This window comes from Cariama cristata, unplaced genomic scaffold (genome assembly GCF_000690535.1).
Source record: "Cariama cristata isolate BGI_N322 unplaced genomic scaffold, ASM69053v1 scaffold43098, whole genome shotgun sequence".
In the NCBI taxonomy this organism is placed as follows: domain Eukaryota; kingdom Metazoa; phylum Chordata; class Aves; order Cariamiformes; family Cariamidae; genus Cariama; species Cariama cristata.
Genome location: NW_009632504.1, coordinates 56,623 through 63,053, shown reverse-complemented (window position 1 = coordinate 63,053; position 6,431 = coordinate 56,623).

Sequence of the window (6,431 nt, the reverse complement as noted above, 5' to 3'; positions counted from 1 at the left end):
TGAAAATGCTCCTATTTCAAGCTTTTCAAAGAACAAGCCTTTATTGCTGAATGACATCTATTCAGCTGCACTTCATCCATGTAATTTAAAATAATTACTAATTAAAGAAAACAAGAGACTGTAATAGCAATAATAATCGTGCAAGTTACTGTTTGCTGGAGCCTTGCCTAGGGAAAATAAAGGAGGGGAAAGTTTCAGGAACTGACTTTTGAGTACTTAGACTGAAGTAAGGAACAAGATACCTCTTGGGAGTAGTCAGCAAATGCAGAGATGATTTTGTATTTGCTCTGTAACATCAACACAGTCCTTTTTTTCAAGGGAGTTGTAGGCTGATACAGAGGGCAGGCTGCCATTGAAGAGAACGAGCCAAGGAGAGTGTAACTTTACATTGGGCAAATTATGCATCCACCTCAGAGTATTAGCTGAGGAAATAAATCTGAAAGTCTGTGTAATACACTTGAACAGAGCATTCTTGAAACAAGACAAAAGGTGGGGCAGAGCATCTGAGTGACCAGTGCACCTATGGGTGCTATTTCTGTGTAATGCACAGTAGTACAACCATCAAATTTTGTGGTAAAATGAATTTGTCATATATGAACCTAGATTCAGTCAATTTCTTGCTTCCAAAAATAACAAAATGTAGGCTTAAATCATGTTTATATTCATATGGTATCTTTATTTTGAATTAGCTTGGAGTTGGGACCATTGTCAACGCTGCATCAAGTCACCCGTGTCTCTGTCTAACAATATTGGAAATCCAACCACCTCTCTGGTAGCCTGTACTAGTGCTACACTAGTATCCCTGTGAAAACTTCTTGCAAAGCCTGGCCTGAGGCTCCCAAGCTGTACTTTGTCCTTGTCCTTTGTTCTATTGCCTGGTACTACCGAGAGGTGGTTGACTATCATGTTATAACTCTCCTGTTGCTGTTGGATCACCCTGCTAACCATGTTTTTGGCAGGATGAACAAGCCCAGCTTCAACTTCTCTTCATAAATCTAGCTCTCTATCCCTTGTGCTGTACCCACTCCAGTTTCCCTGTCTCTGTTGCAGTGGGGGACGTAAAACCAGACTCAATGTTCCAGGTACAGCTTCACCAGCACTGATGAGAGGGGCAACTTCCCTTGGTCGTGTGGCCACGCTTTTAGTAGAGCCAAATATGCAGTTTGCTGTATCTGTGATGACAGCCTGTTGTTGGCTCATATTCAGGCTGATGTTCGTGCAAGTCCCAGGTTCTTTTTAGGTTGCTCATCAGAATTGCAGTAAGTACCTGTGGCGCCTGTGTTCTAGCTCTCATTATTTGTCTGTATACACCAGTGAGGACTCCTTTACCACTAGGAAATTGTTCTGTTATGTGGATGATAATTTTCTTTCCTAACAGAAAAGCTGCAAAACAGTTTTCTGGCTTCTGTTATTAATCAAACTTTTAGGCTAGTTAAGAGTGGAGTAAAGGCTATTGTGGTAAACTCCATCAATGTATACAGCTAATCAGGGAAATGTGTCTACATGTCTCCTATTACTTATCTTCTTCAGAGCAAGGCAAACATAGGTCCTTACTCCATGCTGGCCATGTAAATGAAAACTTTAATTAAATGAAAACAGAGTGGACTGTGAGGTGCACTGCACTGGGCCATTAAAGGATTGCAGTTCAAAACCAGTGCTTCTAGATGCCCCTGATTCCTTGTCTTCTTTTTTCCCCACTTAAAATTCCCAATAGTGCATTAAGATAAACTCAGTAGTTAGTAAATTTTCCCCTGTGTAGCTTACAAGCTCAAGGTTATGGGCTAGAACAAGTAGTGTCATGCTATAAATCAGGTGTAATAGAACAGCTTGAGAGAGCACACTGAAGTCCTATTTCCCCTCACACAGTGTGTGTCCTAAAACTCTGAAGGTAGAGTTGGCACAAACCCAGAAACCCCCATAAATGGCTGATTAAATCATTAATAGTGAGCCTCGTCTTGCTACCCTCTCTCTTCTGAAGTTTGAATTCCCTGAATCATTCCAGTACAGCAAGGTGTACTGGAAAATTCTTAAAAGGGCTGCAAATCAGGAAAGACAGAAGTTTTCACCAGAAAGGTGATGTAGCTGAACCCCACTGGTACAGAATGGAGGTGGGACATCTGCCTTGTGGTAGTTCTCCTTCCAGCAACTAAATGCCTTTTTTCAATGTGCTGCGTCATAACTTAAATAGCTTTAGCTTTCAGCTGTATCTTATGGTTCTGGTTCTCTCCATGGGCTTAAAAAGTCATTTTCTGTTTCTTTCAGGCCTGAAATGTGCCACGAGTTCAGTGAGTCTGAATGTAGGACTGTCTGAAGAAGAACCTGCCTGCACAGGAAGGGGAAGGCAGTCCAGAGTTAGCAGTCAGCGTCCTCCCAGCAGGACTGGGCTCAGGGTTTTGCCTGGGTTTGTATTGTGGCTGAAGGCTGCCTGGATGGGTTTGTATTCTGTCAGCTTGGAGCACAGGCTGTAGCAACAGTCTGTGCCATGACAGAGGTGCCCTAAGTTGGAGCCTGTAACATGTTTCTTGTGAGAAAAAGACAAGCAGGAGATACCAAACCTTGAGCTGGAAAGGTTCAATCACCAGGGATGACTTCTACGTAGAGCTTATATTATAGTAGTGGAAGAACTATGTTATAATAGTATATTCATGCATATGCTTTAGCTATGTTTTGTCTGCCCTGTCCATATGAACTGGGGAAGGCACCCAAGATCCCTGTTGGTAGCAAGCTCTTAAATAACACTGGCTAAGTTTCATCCCAAGTGTGCCCAGGGCCTTAGGTAAATGTAGAAATGTGGTTGAAGATAGTTGAGTGAGGGAAGACAGATGGCACCTTCTTGACCAAGACATAGAAACTTGAGTGTGAAACAACTGAAACTGTGATGCCCTTAGAAGGGGAAGGTGATTTGCAAAGCTGGTGAAGGGAAGGGACAAAATGGTGTGGAATTTGGGTTTACATTGGGCTGACTGGAGTCAAGAATAAGGGTCGGAAATCTGGTGCAATTACACCTCCCTTACCTACAAAAGTTGGTGAAAATTTCTGTCCGAGATCAAGGCAATACCGAGTAAACTATTGGTTAAGTAGCTAGAAATGCCTGGGTTTGTCTCTAGTATGTCACATTTCAAAGCAGAGATTCCCACCTGTTCTCATCAAGTCCTAGGTGTTTCAAAGATGTTCTTCATTTTCTTTTGCTCTTATTATCTGTCTCTTTAGGGGGCCTGTGCTCACTACTTTTGTGGGGATGGATGCTTGGAAAGCAATTATTGTTCATCTTCTCCATCTGTTCTGATGCTGGATATGCCTGTCTTTTTGAAGGCTTTCAGAGTCTGTGCTAGGAATACTTTACTCTTCCTACTGTTGAGAGATTTATATTTTTAATGGGTATTTGTTTTATCTATCACATGCTAGATTTATTCACTTGATAATCTTAATCTGTCAGCAGCGCAGGCAATCTTCTCATGTCCTGATCTAGCATGCAGGGATTTTATTCATTTAACAGTTTGGCTTTTGGATCAGGTAGCCTTTAGAGGTTAATCCTGCAGTGTGCTGAGTATGCTCAACACCACTGGAACTGAGAGCAGCAGTAACTTGCAGGGAGCCTGCAGCATCTTTCAGGATTGTGCTCTTAAAAGCTTTCTTTAACATGAAGCATATGAGTAAGTTACTGCATGGTGCATGTCTTTCCTTCCTAGACCATATCCTTCTTTAATATGATTTCTCGCTGATAAGTGAGACTTCTTGATGAAATTTTTGCAATGGCTGCCTGTGCTCAGTGAACTACGTTTGGGTCTCTTAAAAGTTCTTTTCTATGTCCATCTTCTTTGATACAAAACAAAGGCATCCTTTCTTCTTCGAGGTGTGCTTTGTTAAAGTCAGTTGGAAAATGAGAGGGAAAAGCAAACAAAAATACTTTCATGAAGTGACACTTCTACCCCGCTCCAGCGCAGTACAATAAACTCAGTATCGTTGGCCCTGAACATAAGACATTAACATTTCTTTCTATCTACAGCAGGACAAAAATAACAGGTCCTGTTCTCTGACACAGAAGCTTCCAACTTATCACTACTTAAAAAAAAAACTCCGCTACTTAATTCAGATCCTTTATCAGGCAGCATGGTTCCTTCATTTCTCAAAAGTAGATTTTGGATGTTGTATTTGTCCTGATAGCAATCATGAGGGCCAAAATTCTAGGTTTCAGAAGGAGGCTAATAATAGCTTTTCCCAATACAGTTCCTGGGATAGCAGAGGAATAGGGGTGATGACTCAGGGGTGCATCCTCTACCTACCTACAAGGCAAAATGCAACAGCAGCCCCAGCAGTAGACAGTTCCTTGGCGCAGCTGTGACTTTGGCAAGCCAACATATTCATGGCACTGACAGCGTAAACATTTTGTGGCAACTGTGCAAAGCAGGCAGCCGATTATTTTACTAATGATTGCTTCTCAGTGCTCTCCTCCTCCTTCATCTGCCCTAGAGAGGAAAACTTTCTCCCCTGTACTGTATCCTCTTGGATAATAGCATAAATGGTTTCTTTCTGTAAAAATGGGGTGCTAACACTGCAGTAGCTTGTGCTGTGTGGGACTCAGGTATGTAATTATGTTCCTCTAACTTCAGTCCTTTTCCAGACTTTATTTGCAGATCTCATTTGTGACTGTGATAGCTGTAGCAGGGATGGTCTGAGAGCTTGCCTCTCTGCTGATTCCTCTCTGAGCTGTTCCGTTGCTTCCTGTTAACCAAAGTGATAGAAGTTAATGCTTCCAGAGCGGGTCTAACATTCTCCTGGCGAGATGCTCAGTGAAGACTTTGCGTAAGTGGGTGATGACCTTCTGCTGACTCCTTTGCACAGCTGGTCCAGGTTGAGTCCAGTAGTTTCAACTGAGGAACATAAAAAAAATAAATGGTTTGTGTGCCTATTAAATTCTCAGAGTGGTCAGGCCCACGGGGAAGTTTAGGGCTGTAACAGTGTATATACACAAACACGAAGAAAGAAAATGTTTGGCACAACATGTGGGTATGTCAGGAACAGAGTGGTAATTCTTCCTGCTTGAAGGTATGTTCTTGATTCGGTGAGCTGAAGGTTAGTTGTGCTCTAAACAGGAGTGGCATGGCAGGAATCCCAACTTAAAAAGCTATTTTTTGTTTTGAAAGCCCAGGGTTCATCTCTATGTTTAGTGAATCCTGTGGGTTAACTTCCTACAACTTAAAACGCTCGGATTTGACTCAAGTCAGTTTCTGGGTAGTAGATGCCTACTGGAAATGATTCCCAGCTTCCATGGTAGTCATCTAGGACAGTCGTCTTAGCGGAATCTTGGAAGATTTCTGGGCATTATGACTACGGCATCACTCTGACCTTAATTCTGATAAATACAATGATAAATACAAACTGAGCTCTGTCCTGCTGGTACTAGATTGCTACCAGCCTCTGAGCTACCTAGATTAAAGCTAGCTGGAGTGTTCAGCAGTGAAAAGGTAACTTCAGATACTGTCCTTCTCCATCAGCTCTAAAAGGAGAGGGGTATAGCTTCCTAATTGAAGACTATCCTTACCTCACCACTGTTGTCAGCTATGGAACCCAATACAGCGCTTTCATCTAGTGACAGTGATGAAGTAGTTATTAAATGCAATAGAAATCCTTCAGGCCCCTTTTGATTAAAAGCTTCATTCTTATCTCTGACTTTCTATGTTCTTGGAAAAGAGCTTGGCAGAAGTACAGAACTAGGGAGAGAAATGCTCCCCTGTTTTGTTGTTTTGGGGAGATAAGGCTTTCAAGCACACGAAGGCTGGTATTTGCATCTATAGCAAAAGGTTGATATATTGTCATCTTAACCTTGAGAGGCTGGGGTACCTCTGTTCCCCAGCTTGGGCACAGGGCTTTTGAGCAATGATCCAAGCGGATTAAACTGTGTGGAACTGTCATCTTTTGCGTACTCATCATAGAATAAAGCACCAAACATTTGACAAATAACCATTACTTTGCATATAACACGTGCTAAAGTTGTGAAAAAGTTAGTAACCTTGTATTAGCCAGCTCTTTTGAATACAAACATAAAATATTAATTTAAATCAACTGAAAGGCATTAAAAACTTTATGTTCTCTTTGCCCCAGAAGTACTCTGCTGATAAGAAACAAATTAAAAATGCAGAGTTTTCAAATAGCAAAAATGCTGCATATTTCAAATGAAGTTGGTCTTTTTATGTATAGCATTTTGGACAAAAAAATAATATTAAATGCACATAAAAATGATTGTAAATGGTGAAGACATCAAAGTTTGGCATCAAAGTTAAATGAAAGCACTTGGAAGTCTGTTTGTTTGATCTGTGCATAAATAAGCTTAAAAAGAAGCAAGGGCTTTTTTTACACAGCTGGAACTGGGTAGCCAGTTCAAATTCCCCTGCATCCCAAGGATTCCCAAACTAGGTTAGATCCAAACATGG